Genomic DNA, 14,911 nt, shown 5'->3' with positions numbered 1-14,911 from the left:
TCTGTAATACTCCGTATTTATATGTCTTGGGGGTACTCTATCGAGTAGCCCTTACTCTGTCGAGTAAGGGCAAGTTGCGAAGTTAAATAGTTTCTGACCTGTTGGGCACTCGATCGAGTGGCTGGGGCACTCGATCGAGTAGGGGGGGTACTCGATCGAGTGTCCGGTTTTGCGGGGGTTTTTCTCGGGTTTTGTTAATTATGCGATTAAGGTATTTAAGTTTCGCCGTCATTGTTTTAATTCACTTTTTACAAAACCTAAAATCTGTTTAAGAGAGAAAGCAACCTGTTCATCTTCCTAATCGCATTCTTAGCTATTCCCGGAGTTCAGACGGTCAGTTTGTGTCATAGTTCGTATCTTTGGGTTCCTTGCGTCAAGGGTAAGCTTTTAACATAATTTTTATAATGCTTTGTTAAGATTGGTTAAACCCTAATTTAGGGTTTGGGGGTTTTGTGAGTAGTATGTGATGTATAGTCTATATGTGTTATATGATAGGAGGAGGATTCGTAGAAGAGGCGTTTTGATACAGCTGTAGATACCGTCTGCTTGTTGTGCTTTCCAGGTAGGATTTCCTACTCAGTATTAGTCCCATAATGGGGTATTGGTGATGTGTTGTATTCAGTTGTTTGATATAATAATTGTACTGTGTTTGTGGTTATGATTAATGTTGATTGGTTCTCGAGATGCGTTCTCGGCTGAGTGGGGTCACTTGCGGGAGTGGCTTCACGCCCTAGTTTCGCCCTCCGTGGAACCCGCCACGGGTGGGGATGTGCACATTAATGGACAGGGTTATCGCTCGATATGATGAGCGGGGCTTAGGTGGGAACGGCTGCGGTCCCCCACTGGCAGGGCTGGTCCAGTGGACAGTCAGGATTGAGATGATGGGAGTTGGTGGTGTGTGTGTGTGTATGTGACAGTTCAGCTGTGTATTTATCTTGTTGTTGTTATCTATATTGATTGTGTGATTAGTACTGACCCCGGTGTTGTTTTGTAAACCTGCGGTGATCCATTCGGGGATGGTGAGCAGATATTGAGCAGGTAATGAGATGAGTACTGGGATAGCTGGGATGCCACGACATGATGATAGGAGTCTTCCGCTGTAGCCTTTAGTTTATTTACATTTCAGTTAGACAGTCAGTTTGGAATAATGTATCGTACTTTGGTTTGGTTTGAGGATTGTATTTGTTCACTAAACGATTTATAATAAACGTTGTTTCTTTATTGTTGTTTGATTATCATACCTCGGGCAACCGAGATGGTAATGTCTTCATACCTGAGTGGTCCTGGTAAGGCACTTGGAGTATGGGGGTGTTACAGAATCGGCCTTACTCCTGTTTGGTACGAGCCTCTCCACAGACCCTGGGTTTAATTGTTCGGTATGGCAACCCACCCTTTAAACCAAAACCCTTTTAAAATGCACTCAACATCCCGTCATAATACCTGTATAAATGCTTGTATTATATGTGATCACCATTTTCTAAACGAAACCATGACGAATTTTGTAAAATCAAAACCTCTTCTAAAAATGTAAAATTTTCGAAAAAGGCCAAATTTAGCGCAAAACCAGTCGAAACTCTGTCCAATTATCGAGTCAAAATTCGGGCCTCAAAGCCCATTTCAAAACCTCACTTCGAGTCCACTTCTACAACTACACTATAGTTCACTAGGACCAACATTTCCAAACTTTGTCATTTCTTCAAACCTCACTTGACACAAGTGGCACACTTCCACTTCACGAGTCAAAACTTTTCTTTGAGTAAGTGTGCTAGGATGGTCGATCGTGTTTTGATTCGTCGTCGATCTCTTATCCAGTTTTCAAGATGCCTGGAACTAGTCACGCAAGTGTCAATGGACAACTACCGAATGGTAATGATCTAATCCTAGCCGCGCTAACTCGTCTCCAAGTTAACCAAGACCAAGTGTATGATCGCCTCAACACAATCGAAGGCCGAATTGTTGCTGTAGAAACTAGGTTGCCTCCTGCATAAAATGAAGTGCCTTATGAATTTGCGAATGATTTCGTGAATGACAACCCTCCACCTTATGTGGGACCACAAGAAGTCAACCCTCCCGTAGGTCTGACTGAAGCTGAAAAACGACTTCAATACTTGGAGGAACAATTGATGTACCTCAAAGGGGATGATATCTATAGGGAAAACAATCGCAAGTATGAGGGCGTGAGTTCCAAATTGCCAACCAACTTCAACATGACGGATATCCCGAAATTTAAGGGGCATGAAAACCCTTTGAACCATATTCGTGCTTTCAAGGATTACATGTCTATCAAAGGCATCAAACCCGAGATGTTCTTAAGGATCTTTCCTTCATCTCTTGATACCATCCCAAAGCAATGGTTCTATTCCCTAGAGCACAAGAAGATTGCAACCTGGGATGACGCCGCGATTGAGTTCGCTAAACAATATGCAGATAATGCAGAGATCCAAGTCAACATGCGCACTTTAGAGGTTCTTACCCAAAATGATAAAGAAGGCCTCATGGCCCACGAAGCTTTGACCATTAATTTCTCCATAGATACGTAAAACCTAAAAAATTAAAATTTGTCGCGTTTGATTCATCAAAACATTAGTCAACGGTGGCGGAGCCAGATCTTGAAATCGCGGGGTTGAAAGTTTTCAGTGTGGGAATATAATAATAAACTAAAATTAAATAAAAAATTGGAACTTTCAACCAAAATCTTCAATTTAGTCGTTGTTCAACCCTGCTAGCCCCACCTAGCTCCGCCACTTGACCACCGAAATCAAAATATTCGATACAAATTGGATCGGGAGTACGATTGGTATACGTAAAAAAACTCATCGAATTACATTAGTAACATTACAGACAGTAAAGATTTGAACTGAAACACCTCAAAACCCCCAATTTCAAAAAAACCAAGAATTGGGTGATTTCCAATTCAAAATTGTGTAAAAGTCGGAAGAATTACATCAATTAGGGAAAAGGGTAGGAATTTAATCAAGTCTACTAATCAACAAAGCAACAATTAACTCAAAAATAGATGAAATTATAGGACAAACAGCATAATCAGAAATAATAAAATCATAAGGATTAACCCAGTAGTAGTTTAGAACGACTCAAATTAATTAATTATATTAGATTAGAGTTTGATGATTAATTGATTAAATCAGATAACAAAAGAACAAGAGAGTTAGAAAGCTTACAGATTGGCGGGGAGTAAACGGTTTGAATATTAGAGAAGAAGATGTAATTTGATTTTGGAACACTCTGAACCCAGAAGAGTGAGTGATATTTTCAATTAAAGGACTCTATTAAAGTGAATATCGCACCGTACCCGTCTTGTTTAGAGCGGATGTTGGTAGAATTTTAACGGATGGTGAGACGGATATGAGAATCAAACATTTTATTGAAAATAAGGTCGGACTTGATGACTATTAGAGAATATTATATTAGAGATATTATTATTAGAGTATAGTTAGGATATTATACCGAGGAATATTCTTGGACTATTCCGCAAGTTAGCATCCTATATATTGCGATCAGTTTATCAATAATATTCACCTCATTCAGTTATACTTTCCCTTATATTATTAACTAGTTGGAAAGCCCGTGCGATGCACGGGGCTCCAATTAGGATCATTTTTAACAATATACATGTTGAACATCCTAATAATTTTTTGAACAACAGATTGTACGTAAAGATTGATTTACATGACCATAGTTTGGTATTATGTAGAAGTTAGATAAATTGATTAAAAAAAAGTTCAATTATGTTGAAAATTGGAACACGCAAAACTTTGAGATTGATTTAGTTGATTATTGATGAATCATCAGTCCCTTTAACATAAAAGCCACTTCCTTTGGTATTAATTATATCAGTTGTATAACATCCGAAGACACATTTGTATTATGTAGTTACCTATTCTTATTGTTATACACACCATATGTTTTTAGTTAATAAGTTAATATAAAGCGTTATTGTCGATAATGTGGTTTAATTCGTCAAAATGAACTCATGATAACTGAGGCTGAAATTTATGAGATTCGTAAATTAGATTAACCTACAACATTTACCAATATATTCGAGTTTGTAAGCATGCGATGATGTAAAATTTCAAAGGCAATAAGCAAAATAACAGGTATCTCAATTATATATGTATCCTGTTTGGAGAATTTGTTAGATCTCTAAATAATAGAATTTGTTTTTGACTATCGCCAATTAAGACTGGTTGTTCCCTATGAAATTCATATAAAATATATAATAAGACACCTAATTTGGTATATGTGTAAAAACTTATTTGTAAACGATATTTTTCATGTGTCCCAGGTACATTTGTTCCCTATTATCAGTGTAGAACTTTAATCCCTCGGTGATATTATTCTACGTTGTTACATAAAGCTAGACATGACTAAAATCTGGTTTCGGCAGATAAACTTCAACATGATTAAGTGAGTGCCCCTGAATCTTATTTAACATCATGGCGTAGCATGACTGTAATTGATATTGTCTCCTCTTAAGCATGAAAGAGATTTTGTATTCGGGAAATCATCACTATCCTCGTGCGCGGGTATGGAGATATGATTCATTAAAGTCTCAGGTCTAGTATATAGATATATGTTTATATCTGAAAGAATAATTAAATAAATGTTTTATTTCTTAGAGATTAGGATAGCTAATAGGTACTACTCCTAAATTCAATTAGATCTCGTCTTATTTTATTAAAAAAAAAAAAGATTGATCATAGGATTAATTAACTGGTACCTAAGATTGTGCAACTCATTGATATATGTGTTATTAGTACTTTCCAAAGTATAGTTAAATAAATACTTTAGTGTCGAGTATGTTGTCCGTAAGTTGCATAGATTCTAAATAATTGGCTAAATGTATAATCTGTATGGACATTAATCTTAGTCTTTTTTGTGTAAAGGGGAGTGTAGCGATCATTAGTGATTGAACATATGATTTTATAAGGTAAACTAATTGACATTTCGATAACACAATTTTTTTTCCTTTAGATAGTAGTTTTGAGAGTTTTATTGATAAAACTAAACAAAAATGATAATTCATTTGTGTTTTAATTAATTTACATTGAATGTTTTACATACAATATTCATACAGTGCACGTCTCTCTTTGCATCTTTGTAACTAAAGTATGATAATGACTAATACATATGTGGTACACAGTACAACCTTGGACTTCTTGGATCCCTTGTTTTTGGACCTCTCATCCCCACCTTAAACGAGTGTTTGATGTCCTCTATTATAGTCAATGGCTCTTAGAACGTTTATGACAATGAGTTTAACTTAACTTGTGCTCCTTCAAAAGCTTCTCATTAGGCCTCTCTTATTCTAAAGTCCTCTTACCCTCACTATTAGACCTAGCAAAACTAAATCAGCCTGAATGGCATGGTCCAAAAAAAACATGACCCAAACCCGAATTGAGAACCCAAATATGACCAAGACCTAAATTGGTTCGCCCAGTTTATTACCGCAAACTGACATTCTCTCTAATAATTAACTTGAAAACAACATACCCGAAAATAACTTGAACACAAAATTACCCGACTCGGCTTATCTAGTTCAGCCCGAATTCTGCCAAACCCGAAAAACTCGAACCTGGCCCGTTTGCCAGGTCTACTCACCTTACGCTTCTTTTCTTGGCAACCTTAAATGGTTCTGGTCTACTCGTACCAGCACCATATATCTCTTTTCTTATGACTTTTTTTGGCGGGTTGTACTCCCACATAATGTTACCTTCTCCTCCGGGGGTTTATCTATTTCACCTTCTTGCGGCATGTGTCCCTCATTTCATATTCTGTAGGGTTCTTGTCAGCTTCCATTTACTTTCTACTCCTTTAATTTGACTTTCAGCTTAGACTCTTTCAAAACTTCAATCACTCCAACTCGTCTTAATTTACTTTCATATTTTCTCCTTATTCATTTGGTAGTTTTGATTAACTTAGTGTTAAACCCCTTTGACCCGCAGTGGCTTTATTACTCATTTTCATTGCTCTTCATGGTCTCTTGCCAACGCTCTTGAAACTCGCCCTTTGACACCTTTCAATTGAATTTATTAAGGCCCTTCTAATTCTTTGTGGCACAAGATCATTGTAGCCGCCTTCTTCTACGCTACTTCTATTTTGGTGGGTATTGGTTAGGTTGCCTGTGATAATTTAGGGCAGTGGTTAGAAGGATGAACTTTCAAGTGTACTCCATGTACCCCTTTGGAGCGAATTACTTGTCATTCAGGTTGGTCTTCTTTCTTGTGCAATCGCATGGGTTGTTTCATTGTCATCTCAATACGTCTTTCTTGCTACTTCCTCCATTTCATTTTTATTCTACTCATTTTTGTAAAATTTATTCCAAATTAATTATTCCCTTTCTAAATTTGGTATGCTAAAATGGTAGACTACCACTATTACCCCTAATCTTTTAACTATCAGTCGCTCCATCAAAATGACCCTTTTTCTCAAATAAAGGGTTAGAGTAGTAGTTTTACATTTATCTCTTAAACCTTCCCAAAACAGCAAGTAGGACACCAAATTAAAAGTGGGATGGATGAAATATTATTCAATTAAATCACAATGTTTTAAAAATACACTACTACAATTTAAGACTACGAGAACGCCACTTAGAGAACGGTTGGTAACGGAACTGTTCTCTTTCTTTTTTTTTATGTTAGGCGGGCAATTATGAATTCTAAATAGAACGGTTTTTGGGTCGAACCGTTCTTAAACATAAACAAAGAGAACTGGTTGGTTTGACCAACCGTTTTCATTCAACGTAGAATTTTCATTCACACCGCTTCCTCTTTCCCACCGTTCTCCTTCCTTTGTCAAAGAGCACGGCTCCGTTTCCCACCGTTATCCTTCATCTATCAAAGAGAACGGCTCCGTTCCCCACCGTTCTCCTAATTAATTCAATCAAATGAAAACTTGGCGTTTACACTTCTAGATACTGCACCCTAATTGTTTCCTTCGCACAGTCAGTTTGATTATCATCATCGGAAGTTTTATTTTCAATCAAATTATCAGTTGCCCCTTCTTATCAGTGCTTGCTCGTACTCCGGCCACCGCCTTATTGTCGTTGTTCACTTGTGTTTCATCGCCGTTGATCGTTGCTGCTGGTAAGATCGTTTTTCATTATTTTTAATGTTAGCTATAATACTACAATCTTAGATTATATTATCTGTTTATTTCATTGATTCTTGCTGCTCGTCTTTCATCATCTGTTTAGTATTTGGTGATGCTAGGGTTTAGTAGTTACAGGTTTAGTAAGTTGTCACATGTACTGTCTTGGAGATGCTTAGTTCTGATAAGAGTGGAAACTTTTTGTTTGATGGATACAAATAATGTGAAAAATTGGTTAACTTTTATTTTGCTTTGCTGAATTCAAATTTCTCGAGTAAGGATAGTCAGTGCTTCCTTTCCCTCAATTGAATTTTGCAGTATTATACTATTATATATTGAAAATTGGAGGTTTTGAAGGCGGCGGTGTTCGGAAAACGATAAGCTAGTATAAAATTTGATTACAACATTGACACTATCTTAATTATAGCCTGAATGTACGCATTTTTCGGATGAGGCTGGTTTATTTTAGCCTGAATTTTGCAGTATTATACTATTTTATACACTATCTTAATTGTTACTGCAAAATTCAGTTGAGGGAAAAGAAACCCGGAGAATCGAACTCGAGAAATTTGAATCCAGCAAAGCAAAATAAATTTTAGTCATGTTTATGACCTGAATCATCTGTGTATTGTCTATTAAGACTAGCTACTTTATCAGATTAAGATGTGCTTGATTTTACTTCGATTCTGGTTGTCAGTCTCTTTCTGTTGCAGCTTCTCTATGTTTGTCTATTTTCATGCTCCAAAAGAGCGGCTCTATCAGTTTTTAAAACAAGTGCCCATATCCCATATATAGTGTGAAATTAAATATATTTGTAATATTAGTTGCTTTTTTCTATTATATAGACCAATATGGATTGTACGTGGATGATGGATGGGAAAATAGGTGATCCTAAATATGATGCCGGTTTAGCTGAATTTTATGAATTCGTTAGAAAGAATGTGAAAGACAAGTCTAATATGCCATGCCCTTGTGAAATGTGTCTGAATATCAAATATATGAGCTTCTCGGATGTTAAAATCCATTTAGAAAAGAATAAATTTAATTCAAAGTATAAACTTTGGAGGTTTCATGGGGAGTCTAGAGTGGTACAGAGAATGGAGGAAAATATGGGAGAGACTCAGATTGGGGGGGGGAGGGGGGGGGGGGAGGTCTTCCTATAGAAAAAGGTATCGACTCACTAGAAGATTCGGACTGGGATATGAATTCTTGTGATATGAATTATGTGTCCGCTGACGAGTTTGATGACGATGAATTAGAAAAAATATTACAAGACCGGTTAATTGAAGACGGTCTTGAAGAAGATAACCCTTACCTAGGTCAATATCCCGCTGATATAGATGACATTCTAGGTGAAGATGAAGAACCCGATGTTACTAATTTAGATGACATCACAAGCATTGTATTAGAGAAGCTAAAAGACGCTGAAATGCCTTTGTATAAGAGTTGTAAGAATTATACAAAATTGTCAGCCGTTGTTAAGCTATATAATTTGAAAGCAACAAATGGGTGGAGTGATAAAAGTTTTACCCACCTTCTCGAATTATTGAAGGACATGCTTCCAGAAGATAATGTTCTTCCTAATCGTACATATGCGGCCAAGAAGATACTTAGAGGAATTGGTATGAAATATGTGAAGATTCATGCATGCCATAATGATTGTATATTATATCGCAAGGAATATGAGAGTTTCACTCATTGTCCAGTTTGTAATGAATGGCGATATAAAAAGAAGGAGGGTATCCCAACAAAAGTTTTGTGGTATTTTCCGATAATACCCAGGTTGCGACGACTCTTTGCGAATAAGGAAGATGCAAAGTTGTTGACATGGCATAAAAATGCAAAAGTTAATGATGGCAAGTTGAGACACCCGGCTGATGGTTTAGAGTGGAAACACATTGATGCCAAGTATCCCGAATTCGGGAAAGAACCCAGAAATCTTCGACTTGCACTCTCTACTGACGGGATGAATCCTTTTGGGAATTTAAGTAGTCAACATAGCACTTGGCCTGTGCTTTTAGCTATTTACAATTTACCTCCATATGTGTGCATGAAAAGGAAGTATTTGATGCTGTCCTTATTGATTTCTGGTCCCAAAGAACCGGGTAATGATATAGATGTTTACTTGGCGCCCCTTCTTGACGATTTGAGAACACTATGGGATGAAGGAATAGAAGTCTTTGATGCGTACCAAAAAAGTTTTTTCAATTTGAAAGCAATGTTATTATGCACTATATCTGATTTTCCTGCATACGGTAATCTTTGTGGACATACTGTGCATGGGAAAGAGGCGTGCCCCTTGTGTGCAGAAGATGTTGACTCTTCTTATTTGAGGTTTTCTCGAAAGCAAGCTTTCTTAGGATACCGTAAATTTTTGGAGGAAGATCATTCGTATCGCAAGCAACAAAAAGCTTTCAATGGAAAACCTGATCATCGTCCATGTAGCTATGTTGTATGCAATATGCAGTGGTTCAAGTAGCTTTGTTGGTTCCACTTCTTTTCATTTTCTTTGTTAAATTTTGGACTTTGTCATTATGGTGACAAACTTTGTCATTTGTGTAGGGCGCTTTCACCGTTATCGCAGACCGTTATGATTGGTGTCTCATAAAGGCTGGGAATTTATGGAGAAAGTGGAAATGCACCTTAGTTCGTAAGTGGCTATACGACGAGACAGGCGCAATACAGAGGACAACACCAACAAAAAAGTATGACTCAATAACACCTGAGAATTGGAATGTGTTTGTGGCATCTCACACTACTCAGGCATTTAAGGTAATATTCACTTATTTTTTTTCTTTGGGAAAATGTAAAGTTATCATTAAAAGCTCAAATTCGCCAAACATACAATATTAAGGCATAGTTATAACCTAACCTCCTTAGTAACTACAAATGTTATCCACCCATTTAAGTACCTCTACCTTCTTACTATTCAGCTTACAAGACCGCAGCCGTAGCCTAACACCATTCCTAATCTGCAAAGGTAGCAGCACAGGTCTAAGCAACACCAAATCAACACGACATCTATTTCTACTCAGCCACACATGATAAATCAAAGCAGCCAAAATAACTCCTACAACCCGCTTCTTGCATAAGGATCTAAACCTTTGGGAGCTCCACCATTGCACACAGTTCTGAATAGGAAGATTGATACCACACCAGTCAGAAACACACTTACAGCTATGATTCTCAGCAACACTCGCTCCCACATAGATAACACTGGTTAGACTGAATAATACTCATACCCTGCAGCCTGTCTTGTGTCAGCAGCCTGTTCTGAGCCATAAGCCAACCAATGAAACCATTTTTAGGCACCACCCATTTATTAATCCACCAGGGGAACCATGGGACATCATCATAATCAGGAAGTAGCCAAGAGTAACCAATCCTGATAGTGTAGGGAATATATTCACTACACTATCGTTAGACATTTCTACTATATATAATTATTCTAACTACTTTATATGTTGTAAAATGTAAGGAAATAAGTGCAAACAACAAGAAGAATGCTTGTATGAATAGGACAAGGTTCGTTGGCTCTCGAGCAGGTTACCGTGGGATTGAAGTTAAAATCGTAAGTACATACACCTAGACATACCTTTATAATTTATATTTATTTAAATCTGGAAGTTTTACTATACTCTTGACATTCTTCATTTTTTTTTTTTGTAGAAGAAAGACTTTGCCAAAAATGGAGTGATATTGGAGGAAGTTGACCGGCACTTAACTTGGCTAAGGGGTCACACGCCTAATAACGGAGACCTGACCGAATATTACAAGGAAGTGGCTACGAAAATTGTAAGTTCTTCAATTTTTAAAACAAAAATTATTAATTTCTAGGAATTGACACAACTATATATGTATTTAAATAATATAATATTATGAATGGGTGTAGAAAGAACTAAAAAAAGAGGTGGAGGCAGGTACATTTAAGCCTAAGGGACGAGAAGATATACTAGCTAAGGCAATCGGCAAACCTGAACATGGTTGCCGTGTGCGAGGGGTTCCTGATGGCATATGCATAACTGAGTATTTTGGGAAGGTACCTAAAAAGCTGCCGACAGAAGTAGAGCGTCTCAAAGAGACGGTAATTTATTATGTAAACATAGAATAAGACCGTCTCAAAATATTTATTATTTGAAAATTATTTTACTTTAAGCATAACCAATTTGTTGAATTTTTGTCTTACATGCAGATAAATACTTTGCAAACACAAGTATCAAATATGCAAAGTATGATGGTGCATTTTTGGCAAAGTGGTGAGAAGCCAAGTCAAGAATTATTAGAATGCTTCCTGAAAGGAATTTCTATGAGTACTCAAGGATCGAAAGCTTGTCCATCTACGGATGGTTCTCATAGTATCTCAATACAAGAGAGTGAGGAGCAATCCCATCCAGAACCACACCGTAAAGAGATACCACATGAAGAGCCACCTAGCCAAGAGAAGGAGGTATCATCTTTTGATTTATCACTAAGATTTTAAGGAAACTTATTAATATATTTGCGTGACTAATGAGTTTGAAGTTCTGATTTTACTAATATTTCAAGGGGTGGAGAGACTGTGAATTATCATTACCCGGAAATCCGAATAAGATAGTTGCATCAGGCTTGATGTATATGGAAAAAAAGGCGGAATTCATAACTGTTCACGGTAGATCACTACTTAATGGTTATAAGAAAGTAGAAGTTAAGAAAGTACAATCTGGATCGGAAAATGATATGTTGCATGTGCCTGTTGGGGATGATTTGATAGTATTGATTGATGCGAAGGACTCATATGTTCAATGGCCTCAGAATCATATTCACAGTCCTAGTAAGGTAATTTTGTAGTTTTTTTTAAAATTAGAAGTATTATCTTATAATAAGTTAATATAAATATTAACTATTTTGTGAAAAAATAATAAAGATGGAAATCGTAATGAAGAAGAAGAAGAAGAATCATCAAAGGTCTCCACCACCTCTGGTCCCGACTATTCTGGGTGTAGAAGTTAGTAGTGAGTTTAAGCAAAAGTTGAGAACCCCGCTGATGAATTCTTTACTTCTCGAGGCTCGCGTATTGAAGGCGAGCGGATCACTGATTAACGTTTCTATTGATGACCATGTATTACACCTTGATGACTACACTTCTCCGATTTCTTACGAGGAGCTTATTCATTGGTGTGACGAAGGCGAGATAGGTGCCTCTCACATTGCTATTTTTATGAGGTAAGCTTTCATTAATGACCATGTTCTGTCAATTTTTATCCGTAGGAAGCCAGCCGTTATTGTGTTTGTTGAACGTTTGAGAGTAAGAAAGGAATGGAATGAGTTGTCTAAGTACATGTACAACACCTCAGATCATAACTAACTGCATTCTCAACCATACCTGGTAAATCAGTCCAACATAAATCAGTCCAGCATAAATCAAGTTTTAGACTTGTTTCAGTCCGGAAAATCCATCATTGCCCTTTACATGCTTTTCTGTCTCTTGTATATTCAGAGAAATTGTAACAAATGATGCACTGTCATAACTAACTGCATTCTCAACCATACCTGGTAAATCAGTCCAGCATAAATCAGTCCATACCTGGTAAATCAGTCCAACATAAATCAAGTTTTAGACTTGTTTCAGTCCGGAAAATCCATCATTACCCCAAATCAGTCCATACCTGGTAAATTAGTACAGTGGTTTTTATGAACTATTTGAACAATTTTAGTTGAAATTGCTGTAGGTATTTGAGTGATCTTAGTGATACTATGAAGTCTACTAGTTTCTACGGATTCTTGTTCCCGGAGACGTTGTCTAAATTTGCATCCATAAGTGATGATTTACGATCAGATTACATTGCTAGAGCTATGACATGTACGCAGTGTGGCAGGGGTCGAAAACTGATATTTGCAGCTTATCACGAAAGGTATACATAAAGCTTCCCATTTTTGAACTTCTATTTATTTAATCCTGGCTACTTGCGTGAAATTTTCTCATTGTCCTCTTTTTTTAATCAAAGTGATCATTGGATGTTGGCTGCAATTAATTCATCTGAAAGTATTGTGTATTGGTGTGATCCTGCTGGGTATACGGAGCCTCGAACGTTTATCATGCAAATAATTAATAGGTAAATCATGTATATTACATGTTAGTGCGTGATTTGAATTATGTTTGACATGACGACTTATTTTAGTTAAATCAAATACAGAGCCTTCGAGAAAAGAAACTCTATCGATCCACTAGCAGGGCTCGAGGCAAAACCAGTTACTCGGAGAATAATTAAGGTATATCTTTTATATTGTCACCTGATAGAAAGTATGAAGTTAATAAACTCAATTGCGTCTGCCACTGTGATTGTAACTCATGCTTTATTTTGGCCTGTTTTTGGTCGAAGTAGATATGACATGTATATGGGTTTGGTTTTTGTTTTAGTGTCCTCGCCAGCCTGATGGGAGCGTATTATGCGGGTATTATATTTGTCGATATATGTTGGAGCTAGTCAAAGGAAGATATATTAATATTACCCCAAATGTATGTATTTTTTTTCTTCATTTCAATTATTTTCATCGCTTTGCTTATTATAATAATCTCCATCTTATTAATTGCTTTAGTTTACACGTCATAATAGCGTATTAACTAAATTTTTGGATGTCCTATATATATAGTTCATGCTTAACGCCCCAAAGACATATACGGTTGAGCAAATCGACGAGGTGCGGAATATTTGGGCTGAATTCACCCTCAATTTTAAGCCGAAAAGTAATGGTGGATGAAGCCGATTACAATTTCTTGATGTTCAATTATTTTTGCACTTATATTACATGCTACTAAGTAATAACGATTCAAGGATTCTTATTTATATTTTGCAAGTATGAAAGTACGTTTGTAGCCTATGCGCTATTACAAACATTAAACGATGTATATTTTTTCAAGGATTTGTCCTTGTTAATTCTAATAAAATTTGTTGCGTAAAAAATGCTGGAGTTTCTGAATTTTAATGCAGGTTTAATTCTTATATGAGCTATATATACGATTCAATCGTGTAGGAATTACGATGAAAAAGGAAATATTTAAAAAAAAAAAAATTTCAAAGAGAACGGTTAATTGTTAAACCTGTTCTATTTGAAATGGTACAATAATGGCGCCAAATGGTATATCACCCCCTGTTCTCTTTGAAAAGGTTCAACAATGGCGCCAAACACCTCTGTCAAAGAGAACGCCTTAACAAAGAGCCCGGTCCCCTTTTACACCCGTGTTGTTTGAAATATCAATGAGAGCGGTTCCCATTAGCAACCGTGCTATTTGAAATAACAATGAGCACGGGTTGACCATTTACCAACCGTTCTCATATGTCAAAGAGAACGCTTGGCCACAAGCCGGTTTAAAGGCGCATTTAGAATGGTGCTTGACCGTTCTCCTTAATGGGTATTGTAGTAGTGATGGTGTGATAAAAATTCACTCATAAATAACATAGCATGAATTCTGGTATTATTCTATATTTTATAAATGATGGGTGGGTATAAGCAGACGTTATCTTAAAAATATTGTTGTTATTGTATTTGAGTTGATCTTAATAGTATATTCTATAATAGTAATATTAACATTTGATTATTGGTATTGATGATTGGCATGGCCTGTTGTATCGACCTATGTCTTAAACACTAAGAACTTCAACTTCGTACATTTAACATTTATGCTTCTAACATGGTTTGATGTTGATTATAAAAATCTTAATCAGATTGTCATACCTAGATAATTGTCATTGAATATCAATAACCTAATTCAAGATCATGAATTAGCCATTAACTTACATAAATTTGGTGAAGTGGTAGTATTAGT

At 36.5% G+C, this 14,911-nt stretch overlaps 2 long non-coding RNA genes across 2 annotated transcripts; both read left to right on the top strand.

The window, feature by feature from the left end:
- Positions 1–9,829: 9,829 nt before the first annotated feature.
- Positions 9,830–10,678, top strand: LOC141656003 (uncharacterized). Its single transcript, XR_012548284.1, has 2 exons — positions 9,830–9,879; positions 10,586–10,678. It is a non-coding gene; the product is annotated as an uncharacterized LOC141656003 (long non-coding RNA).
- Positions 10,679–12,068: 1,390 nt separating this feature from the next.
- Positions 12,069–13,915, top strand: LOC141656002 (uncharacterized). Its single transcript, XR_012548283.1, has 3 exons — positions 12,069–12,309; positions 13,505–13,603; positions 13,738–13,915. It is a non-coding gene; the product is annotated as an uncharacterized LOC141656002 (long non-coding RNA).
- The last annotated feature ends 996 nt before the right edge of the window (positions 13,916–14,911 follow it).

The sequence above is a fragment of the Silene latifolia genome, chromosome 5 (assembly GCF_048544455.1).
Source record: "Silene latifolia isolate original U9 population chromosome 5, ASM4854445v1, whole genome shotgun sequence".
In the NCBI taxonomy this organism is placed as follows: domain Eukaryota; kingdom Viridiplantae; phylum Streptophyta; class Magnoliopsida; order Caryophyllales; family Caryophyllaceae; genus Silene; species Silene latifolia.
Note: the sequence above shows the minus strand (reverse complement) of the source record. Positions and strands in the feature narration are given on the sequence as shown.